Source organism: Panthera onca, chromosome D1 (genome assembly GCF_046562875.1).
Source record: "Panthera onca isolate mPanOnc1 chromosome D1, mPanOnc1 haplotype 2, whole genome shotgun sequence".
NCBI lineage: Eukaryota > Metazoa > Chordata > Mammalia > Carnivora > Felidae > Panthera > Panthera onca.
Genome location: NC_138348.1, coordinates 47,247,128 through 47,260,942, shown reverse-complemented (window position 1 = coordinate 47,260,942; position 13,815 = coordinate 47,247,128). Strand labels below are relative to the sequence as shown.

The 13,815-nt window shown below is 48.3% G+C and overlaps 1 protein-coding gene across 1 annotated transcript in view; it reads right to left on the bottom strand.

Annotated features, from left to right (window-relative positions):
• GALNT18 (polypeptide N-acetylgalactosaminyltransferase 18) overlaps positions 1-13,815 on the bottom strand; it is a 351,350-nt gene that overhangs the window by 187,346 nt on the left and 150,189 nt on the right. The gene's annotated exons all lie outside the window — the stretch shown is intronic.

Genomic DNA, 13,815 nt, shown 5'->3' with positions numbered 1-13,815 from the left:
AACAACCTCAATTCCATCTGCAACCTCAATTCCCCACTGCCATGTAAGGTAACAGATTCACAGATTCCAGAGATTGTCACGTGCACACCTTTTGGGGGGGGGGGGATGGTCGTTATTCTGCTTACCCCAATAAGAGCTCCATCATTGTGGGTTTTGCCATCAATAGAAAGGAGATTCCGATACTTTGCCCTCAGGGTTGTCGGGAGGCAAAGGAATGACAACTAACATTTGTTGAGCACCAACCATGTGCTAGCGCTGACCTCAGCGCAGCGCTCTCTCACCCCTGACATTCCAGTGAGACTGCATGCAGGGATATGACAGGTGCTATCAGGGCAGGACTGACAGCCAGGTTCTCCAAAGGAGCAGGTGCACATGAGGGTAGCCGGTGGCCATGAGCTGTGCAGGGGTGTCATCCCTGACCTTGAAGCCAGCATGGCCCTGCCTCCCTCATACACCAGCTAATGAACAACAAAGGACAGCCCCAGACAGCACAAGGCAGGTACTGAGGCAATCACCATTCTGCCTCTGTCTCTTCTCCGCTGGCTCTGATTGAACTATCCTGGTTTCCAACTGGCTCCTGATCACTGGCCTTGCTTCCCACTGCTGTGCTTTGGACTAGGAATTGGCATTTGGCTACCCCCAAATTCTGCCTTTCAAAACCCCCTAAAGTTGCAGGTCTATTGTGTTTGTGTGTGTGTGGAGGGGGTGGTTCTCATCTGAGAATCTGATGAAGACTGTGACCACTCCCCAGAAAATACACACTGACACATGCACAGAATAATCTGCTTTCAATTTCATGGGAGTCCTGGATGGCAATATGATGTAAAGCAGGGGTTGACAAACTTTTTTCTGTAAAGAACCAGCAATAAATAGTTTAGGCTTGCAGGTCAGGTGGTCTCAGTCTCCACCACTCAACTCTGCTGCTGCAGGGAGAAAGCAGCACTGGGCACCACGTAAATGAGTGGGTGTAGCTGTGTTCCAAGAAAACTGTTTATAAAAGCAGGCAGCAGGTCAGATTTGTCCTGTGGACTGCAGTTTGCCAAACCCTGGGGTAGTGGTAGCAAAGCCACCATGGCTCCTGGCTGCCCCATCTACTGGATGGATGGGTCTTAACTGCTCTGAGCCTCTGTTTCCTCACTTGGAAATGAGGATAACAATACTGCTTCATACGGTTGTAGTGAGGAAAGTAGGAATAAATCTGTGTCAAGCACTCAGAACAGTGCCTAGCACCTAGTAAGCTGGGTGGTGTCAGCTAGGCTCTGTCTGCTGGCCAAGAGCCTCTGCCTCCAGGAAGCTGGCTTTGATACACCTCTCTAGCTCCTCTGAGCCCCTGGTATCTGCCTCATGGGTCACAACCCTAGCCCACCTGGCTGGGGCTGAGTGAGGCCTAATTCAGCCCTGGCTGGGAAAGACAGAAGGCAGTTATGGTCTGGGATGTTCAAGTCCCTGCAAACTGGACGCTGGGCAAAGCTGGGGATAGAGAAATCAGACCCCATGTGTTGGGAGGGGCTGGCAATGGCTGGAGAAGGCAGCCCAGACAAGTGGGCTAGGATTCAGGAAGATGGCAAGTCCTAGCAAAGAACTACAGAATGATCTGGGGGCGGTCTAGGGAGAAGCACCATTATTTCTCTCTGGTCTGACGTGTCAGGCAAGGAACGGGAATTCGTCTGACTCTGGGAGGCCATTCCAGATACTGTATGACGGCCTCCCACAGCAAGACAGATCCCACACCTTCTCTAGTGCCCTGTCCTGCCCGTCCTGCACAGGCTGGGGTCTGGGCCTAGGTGTGGCTGAGCTCACCACTGAGAGGGCCAGGCAGGTAGGGGCAGCCGGAGCTCAGCGTGTGCACACACACTCATGGAAATGGAAGTGGACATGATTAGAAATTATGCAGAATGAAAGCTTCCATTAAAGGTCCGAGTCTTTATGCTCCAAGCCAACCATATAAAGCACATGTGAAAAACTCACTTTAAGGAGTGACAAATGTGTGTATCTTAGGAACCAGGATTTATAGGTGCCATTATGTGCTACTTTAAAACAACCCTTTAAACCTAGGATTCTGCCTAGGAGATATAATGAACTCTGAAGCACATACCATCATTTTTTTTTTCCCTGAGAGTTGACAGCCTGGAGCCGAGCACCCGGACTTCTAAATATACACCTCACTGTTCACACATAAAACACAGTGTTTCCACACATCAATTTCTTGGAATGAACTAGCTGGCTGACCCTGATGATGTTAAAGTGGCATGCTTCTCCTGTAGCAATGGGAATAGCTGGGCTCGGCAGGGAGGAAATGGGGCTCTTTGTGCTAGGACGGCCCGGATCAGCCCAACCAGCTGGATGCCTGCATAGCTGTGCCTCCTAGGTTCTGGGATGGGTCACACAGAGGTCCTTGCCTTGGGGAACCTGCAGTGGGAAGGAAGCCGGGAAGAGTGCACATACCTCCCTCCATAATATTACTCTACTCTTTTCTCTCCAGTCTCAGGCTCTCCACAGAAGCCTGCAGGCTTGCAGTCTTTCTTCTGGTCTTAGACCAGCAGGCCATGTGCTGGAATGCAGTGGCTCACAAATGTTAGTGAGCATCAGACACATCCACAGGGCTTGTTAAACCACAAGATCATCACGGGGCCCCCACCCTAGGACTTTCTAAAGCAGCAGGTTTGTGTGGGGTAGAACCTGAAAATGTACATTTCTAACAGATTTCCAGGGGATACTGAGGCTGCTGGTTGAGGGGGGATGGGCCACGGTTCTCTAAGAACCGGGCTGTAGAGGTGACTGGAATCCCAGGCTTTCTTATGGTCTGGTTCTGTGGCTCATGCCCTCCGTGAATGGGCAAGCCCCGCCCCCTTCTCTTTAGACCTCAGCTTTCTCCTGGGCAAATGCGAGGGGGGTGGGACAAGATGATCTCGAGTCTTAAAATTCTAGGGTGCTTCAGGTGGCAGATTTTAGCTCACACAGGGACTGGAAGCTTCCACTTAGAATGGTCAAGGGAACACTTCTACCTCTAGTTCAACTCTTTTGTCTTATAAATCAAGTCCAGAGAGGTTAAATGACTTGCCCAAGGTCACAATGAGAGGCAGCAGCTGATTCTTAGACTGGAAAAGGAGGCAAAACCCCTTAATGCCCTCATTCCCTGCTCAGTGCTCCCTCTAACACCCATGAGGATTCTGCCAAATAGCTCCGGGAAAAGGCAACTTGCTGGACAACCAAGTATTTCCAGCACCTTGGAGGCAGCCAAGGCCTACAGCCTGAGGCTTGGGCAAACCAGTGAACCCCCCTACAGAGACCCCTCACCAACGCTGGTGCCTGGATCCAGACCTACAGAAGCACCTGGAACCCATATGTCAGGCGAGCAAAAAGCTAAGAGGTGCTCTGCAGGTGTGGAGGGAGAGGATATTAATCACAAGATCCAGGGATTATTAAACCAGGCTCCCAGAGGAGGACAGTGTTCCTGGTTTGCTCAGTTATCACTGGCTGTATCCTCACATGTGGGCGCACACACACACACACACACACACACACACACACACACACACACAGAGTCACAGAAGGTCACAGCAGCCCACAAGGCCTATCCTGAAAACAGATTCCTCTAGTCCTAAGGGGCCACTCACCACATATAGCAAGACCATTAAAAATATGTCATTTCAAAGACAAGAGAACACTTGTAAAAACAAACTTTCCAGAAGAAATATTATGGGGCTCCACTCTGGTTAAATAGCCTCCATCTGAATCCTTAATTGCAATTTACAGTGGAGAGGGATCTGAGAAGCTAGGGTGTTGTGGGGCTCAGTCTGCTCACAGGCTCCTGGGTGCCCGGACTTCGGAGGTCCCCGGGCTGTGTGCCCCATCACTCCTAGCAGCTGTTGGCTCGCCGGACATCTTTGTGTTACCATCCTCAGCCATAAATCTGCCAGCCCTGGCAGCTGTGCCTGTATTTCAATGAAGAGAAGTGGATTTGTCCTTCGAAAAAGTTAACATGTCAGCCCTCCCAAACCCCAGCTCCTGCAGGACCCAGAAAGGCTTTGAATCCATGTCAAAGAAGCCATCAAAGGAAATAGGCCATTTTCAAACAAAATCCATTTCTCGAGCATGACGGTAAAAATATTTATCACATGAAAGATGTGAAACCTTTATGATGTCTCAATGCTCTGTATTATGAAGCAGCATGTGTCCAGTGGAATGTGTGCAAAAAAAAAAAAAAAAACAGTCAGTCTATGATTCTGATAGCGGGAAAAATTAGTCTTTTCCATCTGGCAAATACTTAATTTATCAACCCAGTTGTGCTGTATGGGCACAAGAGGCAAAGGAAAGAGGTGAGCTCAGCATTCAGCCAGACCAAATAAGCAAAGACTCTGGACAAAGAAACTCAACATGTCCAGGGCACAGGGAATAGGGGTCCCATGCTTATTTGGTTCTGTCAGCCATGGCTTTGGATAGCATCCACACTCACACCTCATGCACAAGGTCAGACAAGGCCACTTCAGTGAGTCTCAGGATGACCCACAGGGTCTGAAATCTCTTCAGGGCACTTCATAATCAGGAGTGTTTGCCCTACTGAGGGATTTTCAAAATGCAAGATAAAGCTCGTTCCTATGCCCCAGAAAGGATCATGAGGGGGCAAGCCAGCCTTCCTGGAAGACCCAAGTCTCCCAGGCTCAGATCTGAGGATGAGAATTCTGCTCAGAGACTGTATGGCCCTGAAGTTCCACCTCAGTGCCATGCCTCGAGGTTGGTGGGTGACCAGAGAGGGCACTCAGATACACAGCCTCTCATGGGCTCATGAGTATGTCCTTCTCTTCAGAAAAGAAATGCCCTTAGTTCTAATGCCCTTTCTTCTGGGTGGGTGGCTCAAACAGAAGCTCCCTGGCAGGTACTAACACACTGGAAAAGATACATTAGCTTACCCTACCTTTTCTGAGTACCCACAGAGAGGTGAAAAATTAAACTATGCATTTGGAGTTATGAATGAAAGCTAATTCACTTATTCAACTAATCATGTATCAAGATGCAGCTGTGCAGAGAGACAACCTAGCCTAGCTAGGTGAAGTACAAGAATCCTGAGCCACACTGCCAGAGTCTGGAACGTAGTTTCCCCACTTACGAGCTGTGTGACCTCGTGCAAATCACTTAACCTCTCTGCACCTCAGCTGCCTAATGTAGAAAATCAGGGACAATCATAATATCTGCCTCTTTGTGGGGCTATTATGAGGACTGAGTAAATTAATAACAAAATCTCCTGCATTCTATGTGCTACATAATCATTGGCAATTGCTACTATTGTTACGGGTCAGATACTCTGATGAGTGTTAGGGATAAAATTGTAAACAGAAGTAGTGGTGGGGGGGAGTTGTTGAGGTGGCTGCTTATCACTTCTGTGTCTTCCCCACCAGTGTCTGCTTCACAGGGTAACTGAGAACACAAGGCTCCTATATCCTCCCTAAAAGGAAGGAGGGGACCCAGAGCCCCCTGGGACCCTAGGATGAAGGGCTTTGGGATCCCCAAGAAATGTCTGTCTCTGCTCCTGGCTCTCTACCCCAGTCCTGCTAAGGTCAGGGGAGGAAGAAAAATCAGGAAAGTCACATTGCATAGTGCAGCCTAGTGCCATAATGTGAGGGCCTCTGCATACAGACGGATCACCCCTTGGCTGGGGAGTTGGGTGAACAGGTAGCAACTTCTCCTGCCAGGCTGGTCACACCGTGAAGACCAGGTCAAGGAAATAAAGATTCCCACCCTACAGGGCAGTTAGTCTGTAGGGAAACACCAAAGATTCCTACAGCTTGGAGTCTGACCCTCCAGGCTGCCCTCTACTCCTGAGAGTCATAACCCAGTGGCCATGACATGTTGGCAATCACAGAAACCAAGGCATCCCAGAGCATGAGACTGAGCAGGGAGTAATCAAGGGGAGGCCTCTAGACCCCTCACATACCCATGTCTCTCTCCTTGTACAAGATATACCATGGTTAGCTCCCTGGACCATGGACTTGGGCAAGGTCAGTCCCATGTTATCTCCTCACCTCTGCCAGGGCCCGGTAGGAGGAATGTTACGGCTGCCCGTGTGCCTGGTGCTGGGCTCTCCCAGGGGGAGGGGTGCGCCCTGCCCAGCAGCCCTGCCTTCCTGAGCCCTCATCTCCCTGCATGGTCACCAGCTCACCACAGAGCCCAGTGGTCAGAAGGTTCCCAAATAGATGTGAGGTCAAGTCAGAGGCTGAAAGAACCGCAGAGCACATCCATCCAGACCAGCTCTTGGTCTCTCCCGATCCTAACTCACAGTGAGAACCATTTGTCACGTCACGCTAGGACACACAGGCAGATATACATAAGGGAAACCACAGTTCATAAAACTGCCTGTAGCCTTACCATGTGTGACTAGTTCTGCCATGTTCTATTTATTCTATGATATTCTATCAAGAAGGAATGCTGGTCATGACCTACGAAATTGATTCCATGACCTACTAATGGGTTGGGACCCACATTGTGAAAAACACTGATCTAGGTCAATGGATTGCAACCTTTTATAAATCAATGCCCCCTTTTCATAAGCATTAAAATCCCAACCCTCCTTTCAAACTACTTGAAATTTGAAATAAAATAATTAAATATCCAAAGTGAAAACAAATAAAAGCAATGAGCATTTGGAATATACTTTTTCAAAGTATAAATGCCATCTAACCCAACTGTCCCAAGATCTTGATATAGACGTCCCCCACAGAAGGAGAAAAGGTGCTCACCACTGAAAATAGGTAGGACAATGGCTTTTGTGGGACCCCTAGGGGAGGGTGGACCATGATTGGGGGTGTGGGAGGTCTGAAGTCCCCCTCTCCTCCTTTGCCACAGCAGCTATGATTTAGTCCATTTATATACTAGATATAGTATATAAACTCTTTAAAGGAAGGGTCAGTGGCTCAATAAAAAATGATTTAAACCCCACAAGCTGGTGAGTTCATCTATGTCATCTCCCAGGGGACAGAATGAGGCCAAGTCATTCATTCCATCAGGAAGGTTCAGAGACTTACTGAAGATGACACAGAAAGACAAAATTGGGGCAGAAGTGAGAGTGAGAGGGACACAGGACAGGAGGTAAGACCTGGGTAGTATTCCCCAGCCTTCAAACTATTCCCAAAAGGCCCAGCAAGAAGGACACATACAGATCAATAAAGGGGCCCAATTTCTTGATTATGGGTTAGATTTCTAGAAGACTCGGGGTGGAAAAAGTCTTCTCTACTGAAAGTCAGAAGCCTTGCTTAACAGCTACATGTGTCTTTGATTAATAAAAGATAGGAAATAAATTGATCATCTCTGAACAGGAACTGTGTATTTGGAGAAGAGCATCTTCCTAACCTGGGGCCCAGGAGGCAAAAAGCTCTTGATGGAGAGAAGACAGGTATCCCTGTGTGTACCCACCAGCCATGTATGCTACCTGTATCCATGGTGGGGAAGGGAGGAGGGCTCTGTTGGCTATTTCACTGATACGCAGAAGCCAACGCTGAGTGTCAAGTTTGTGGCTCTGTAGCACCTGCCACATTAAGTGCTGCTGCCCTAAGGGAGATCACCTACCACTTGATAATCAGGGCCGGTCCCAGAACTGCTGGTTCTGGCCATAGCTGCTGCCTTCTGCTCCTTCAGACAGGACTTTCTGACCCAGAGACAGACAGCAGAGGCCACAGTATTCTTGGGGCTCTCAGGAAACTTCTCCCTACACAGCAGAGGCTGCCATGCCAATCTGACGTCCAGACAGAGGCATTTGAAGGGAACCACTCCATGTCCTGGACTGATCCCAGGTACCAGCTGACCATAAATGTCTCCGAGGGTTGGAGTCAGCCCAAGAGATACACCTGCACATGCTCTTACATGCTTACACATGTAGGGCACAGACAGGCACCGTCCCTGAGGCTATGGCTTACCCCAAGCTCCCAGCCCTCATGGCACATTAAAGCCATCTGGGAACAAAAAAACAATGAGCCTACCGATGCCTACGCTCTACCCTAGACTGATAAACTCAGAATATCTGGAGATAGCAACCAGGTTTTAGTTTGTTTGTTTTTTGGGTTTGTTTTTTGTATTTTTTTGTTGTTGTTCTTTATTGCCTTCTTTATCTCCCCAAGTGATTCCAATGTGCATCCAAGATTTAGAATCACTAGGTTGGGGAAATAATTTACAAAATTCAATGTATACACAAGAATCCATCTGGAAAGTCTGGTAAAACACAGATGCACCCCAAGATGGCCCATCCCCAGAGATTCTGGAGCAGAAGTTCTGAGATAGGCATAAGAAATTAGCTACCCATTAATCAACAAGGACTTTATGTCAATCCAAACCATTGCAAACCTCAAATAACAAGCAACCCTTAAGTTTTATCCCCTGAACCAATAGCATAATCCCTTTGTATACCATCAATGTTTTATTGGACAAGCACTATGCCTTCTCTCAGATGCAGTAGTATATTATCATAACCTCTTTCAAATAGCCTTTTAGAAGTTTCATAACTGATGACTGCAGGTCTATTTGGGCATTCATGATATCTCATTTTCCCAATGTGAGTATCACAAGGTCCCTTCTCCCCAAGGCAAATGATGGAAGGCTCTTTGATATACTCATAGGGAAGAAAAGAAAGTCTGTCAAGGACCTGGGCTGAGGTGGTCCTCAGCCCCTGGCTGATGGGCCCAATTCTCCTTCCTGCCTACCATGCAGTTTTAGAAATGGCCAAGTCTCGTTTTAAGGTTCTGAGTCTTTTCTCTATGCCACAAAGTCTTTGGGTGTTTCTGACACAGCGTTCCCCAGAACACACTTCGAGAAACAGGGCAGTGAGGCTAGGCTGTGGGGAGGTTGCTGCAGATAAAAGCAAGGTTAGAGGATCGAGGGCCTCACAGGCTTTTCATTGAGTTCCACTTCCTGAGTCACCTGTAGGCAGGATTCTCAGGACTGGGGGCTTTTTCAAATAGGATCCCCAGAAATCAAAGGGCCCTTCTCCACTTCAAGAATCCCTGGCTTAGTGAGCAGCTATTACTGATGGCATGTGGCAGATTCCACGGGTGTTGTGATGGGGAAAGTCTCCGAACTATTACTGCAGGAGGGATACCAAGATGAAGCCAACAGGCTCCCTGCCTTCAGCGACCTCACGCTACTATGAGATAGACAGGTAGACAGGTGTATTGCCAGTGTATCACCATTCTACACTGGGCTGCCCGGCAGGCTGGCAGCACAGATGAATGATCCTACAGCTGAAGCCAGGGTTTGGGAGGGAGCGTGTCAGGCACAACAGCCGCCTCTTGAGACAGGCCAGCAGAATTAAGCACTTTTTACGTCACTGTGAATAAGCCAGCTCTGAGGATTTTATTTTTTGGATCTGAGGAGCCAGGAAAAGCAGTCGGAGTTGCTATGAACACAAAGGAATCCATCTGCTTTCTTGCCTTTGTGAATATCTCAGAGACTGCAGAGCTAATGAAGGCCCCAAACCATGGTCCCAGACTGTTCCTAGGGACTTCACAGAGGCAGCAGATGAAAGGCATCAGGACAGCTCTGAAAACCTGTCCCTCATTATCAGCGGTTCAATGCCTCAAGGCAACATGCAGGCTACACCTCTTCCCTCTGCAGCTTCCCCTTCACCAGTGGCCCAGACTGTTCCTGGGGGCCGGAGAGGACAGGCAGTACTTCCCCACCAGCCCCTGAGAGATCCGGTTCCACACACCACTCAGCCATCAGCAACAGTCACTTGGTCTGGGAACACAGCAAAGTGATCAGGAGCATGGACTCTGGATTTAACAGACTAGGGCTCCACAACTACAACCTGTGGACTGAGCAAGTTCCTGAATCTTTCGTAGCTCCCCAGCTTACTTGGCTGTAAAACGGGGAGAAAAAGAGTCCCTACTTCCTAAGAGCTGGGAAGAGTACATGAAATATTTCATGTAAAGCGCTGTCAGTGCCTGCAACGTGGTAAGCATCCAATCAATGTTATATAGTAGTGGTACAACTAAGGTCACTGTGGCTATGTGGAACAACGGCAGCACAAAACACAGAAAGACTCGGGCTGAGAAGCCAATTCCCAAGCACAAGTGCCTGGTCTGCCCTCTATGAGCTGCATGACCTTGCACTCCTAACCTCTCTGAGCCTCAGCCTCCTCATCTCTGAGATGGACGTGATAATTACATTTACCCTCTGCCACAAAAGGTTTGCATATGTGTTGAACGCTGCGTTTGCTCCAGTTTTATTATCAGCACATATAGAATGTGCTGGAGTGGCAGGTGTGACCCTTCAGCCTAGCTAGTGGGACAGCAGCCCACTGCAACAGTGAGCGCCCCTTCCCCAACAACACCTGAGGGATCTGGTTCTACAGACAACCAAGGAACTCAAAGATCCATTCACAGCTCATCTAAAAGCTCAGTTTAGTTAACCAGCAGGACTAGGCGGAATGCCCCAGAGGAAAGCCTACTGAATGTGTTGTCTCGATCATATCTTTTGTAGGGACCAATTCCAATCTCTAAGGCAGGCACAGGGAACAGGGTCGATCAAGGTCCAGATCTTGTCCTTTGGGGAGCATTCCTTGATCTCCCAACAACTCGCTTTCTCCTTTAAACTCTGCTGCACACTAGGTCTATGTCTTGGTGGCTAGCTTCTGACTCATGTTTCTGTCCTGGCCCATCAGTGGGAACTTTCAGCTTCTCAGAAGATGGGAAGACACCTGTCATTAGGATGTGAGGAAAGCACTGTCCTCCACACAGTTGGCTGTTTTAAGTGACCACCTGATTGACCCCACCATTCCTCTGGTCTAGGCTCAGGGACAGTGACAGGATGAGTATTCTTTGGCAAAACTTTGACCTTTTGATTTTTATATGATTCCTTGGCTGCCTGAGATATTGGCACTCACAGGGAATTGACTGAAAGACCCCTTTAGACCCTGTTAGCTAGGTCCCTTGGCAGATTCTCAGACCCTTTCCTTCCTCTAGAGAACTTCTTCCTGCCACTGTGAGCCCTACACTTGGCATACAGCAGCATGCCCACAAGACCTGTCCCCACACCTGAAGGGCAGGCAGGAATGACCTGCAGCTGCTATGGAGGGCCTGTGGCACATCCTTGGCCTCCAACCACCTGTGGCCCCAAGACAAAACTTCTGTGCTCTGTGGGGTGCTTTCTTCTTCTGTGTTCCCATCCTAAAAATCTTTGCCTGGGAGTCAAATGTCCCTTCAAATGACTTCCTGATTCCTCTTCATCTGCACCCAGAGCCCCTGCACATGGGACATCATCCTCCTGCCTGTATCTTCATCCTCCTTACATCATCCATGTGATGATGTGACCCCTGTGTCCATCTAATACAACCTTACCTGGGTTCCCCTCATCCTATCCCCCCATTTCTCCCCTTTCTTCCATTCCAGTCTTCTTGTAATAGAAGTCTACACTGTCTGCCTTCTCCATACCCATCCTTACCATTGGCTCTCTACCCCTCTCATGGTTCCAATCGTTCCCTGAGGGCAGGGCTGTGCCCTCAAAGGCATGTCTGCATCCCCAAAACACAGCATGGGGCTTAGACATGATAAAAGCACACCAGCTGTTTGATGAATAAATGAATGAATGTAAGAATGAATGAAAGAGCAAATCAACAGTACTCATATAAGTCACACCCCACTTTGGGTCTCATTTTCTCATCTGTCAAGCAGTGAGGCAGGTAGGACTGGCCCAATTCTGACATGGCATCATTCTGGGACTTTCCTCCTCATGCCATCATCATAGGAAGATGGTGACTGGCTGCTTATCATGGTGCTGGTGACAAGGGTGGCAACATTAATCCCAGGCAAGCTTTTTCTTGCTGTGACTCCCTGTCCCTCTCTCAGATCCCCCTTTCCTTTTACTCTCTGATGGCTCTGCCATCAGATTTTGAGCCGAAGTGAAATGATGTTTATAACATCCATAGCACAGGGCTTGACCCATAAAAGGAGAGTCCTTGTAGAACCATAATGAATAAGGAAACTGAGGCTTGAGGAATAAGGCTACTGAGTCAGTAGCCTGCTTGGGGATACCAAGCAAGAAAATAAATAAGCAGAAGCCAAACTCTGGGATACTTTTCTTATGGCTCTGCTTGACACATGGCCCATTGGCCTCTTGAGGTCCTGCCCTGCTCTGGTCCTGACGGGATGGCCATTTGACAAATAAAACAGCTTTGCAGCCTGACTCCCTCCATTAGCAACACAGTTGTCCAGGAATCATGAAGGGCCTAGCTAAGAGTGCCCAGAAAGTGCAGGGGCGATGGCTAAGCCATAAGAACAACAGTGGTCTCAGCAGAAACCCACTGAAGGAAGCAATCTATGCTTTATTTGAGGTTTGCTTGCAAGACAAGTAGGCTGCTTTGGAATGTGCAGCAGGGAAAGAATGGGTGATCTATCCTACATTAGGAGCAGCTGATAGCATCTGGATCTGATGGGAGGACAGGGCTCTGTTGGCTGGATATGGGCCATGTTTCCCACTGCTCTGCACCGCCTGGCTGGAGCAGAAAGAAGGATCCGTGGGGCCCCATGCCAAAGCCCAGCTGTCAGGCTCTGGCTCAGGGCAGGCCCCCGGTAGAAGGGAAGAGGGTTTGCATAGGAGTGGGGGTGCTTTAGGGGCAATCTCCCCCTTTTTCTCTCTCTGGGCTGATGTATTTCTTGGGGCTGCCCTTCTCTGTCCCCAGTAAATCCAACTGAAGTCAGTTCAAGGTGGGCCTATTCAGAAAAGGGAGAGGCACTAAAATACTAGCAGTTATTCCTGGGTTGCTCATTTGATGATGATTATCAGTTCTATAATGAGAAAACAATAACAGATTACACTTTTAAGTACTTACTGAGCTCCTACTGAATGCACAGAGTAGAGTGCAGATATATATTCTTATAACTGAGTCTGGTTGGAGGGATGAAACTAATAAAGATGTGTAGTTAAATTGAATTCAGCTATGCTATGTATATAAAAACCCCAATTATGTGCCAGACAGTGTGCTAAGTATTTTCATGTTCATTATATCATCTTCAGAATAACCCCAAGGGGGTAAGAATTTCTATCCCGTTTCATAGATGAAGAAACAAAAGTGATACAGTAAGCAGGGGGCAGGCTGCCGACCCCGTCACCTACCTGCTCACCTTCCCCTATTTGGGGCCTCTTCCCCTGTTACAAGCCCAAAACCCAGTTGGCCCCAAACAAGGCACTCTCAACCCATTTCTGGGACACACAGAACCAGAAAATGCCTGGAACCATACAGAACATTATGGAATAAAATTAAGTGGAACTCAATAGGGCTACTGTCACTTATTTAACTATCTCAGTGCAAAATAGTCTGAGGCAAGAGGTTGGATGAGTAAAAATGTATTTATTGAGCAATCACATGAAAGCGCTCTGGGCCCAGATTATGCTCTTGTATATAACTTACTTTATAAATACAAACCCAGTCTTATTCAGAGAGTTGGAATGAAAGATTTGCCTTTCAATGGAGAAATCTGCATTTCAATATAAAGGTGTCTCAGTTACTCACCAGAGATGTAAGATACGATTAATTCTTTACATTTAGCATTTAGAAAGCCTGAGGACTTCAGGCCTGAAGGTGGCAGCCTGCAGAGTGAAATATGTGAGCCTCACTTCCCGCATCCTGAGCACCATCTCTGAAGTCTCCAGGGACAACAGCATCAGGGCTGTCTTTCCACACAGCCAAAGTGTGTGTGTGTGTGTGTGTGTGTGTGTGTGTGTGTGTGTGTGTGTTTGGGGGAAGAGGGGAGTGAGTTCACTACCAAGCCATTTAATTGCTTATGCCAACTGAGCACCTATTACCTGTCAGGTGCCCAGTGCTGAGGCTGAAAC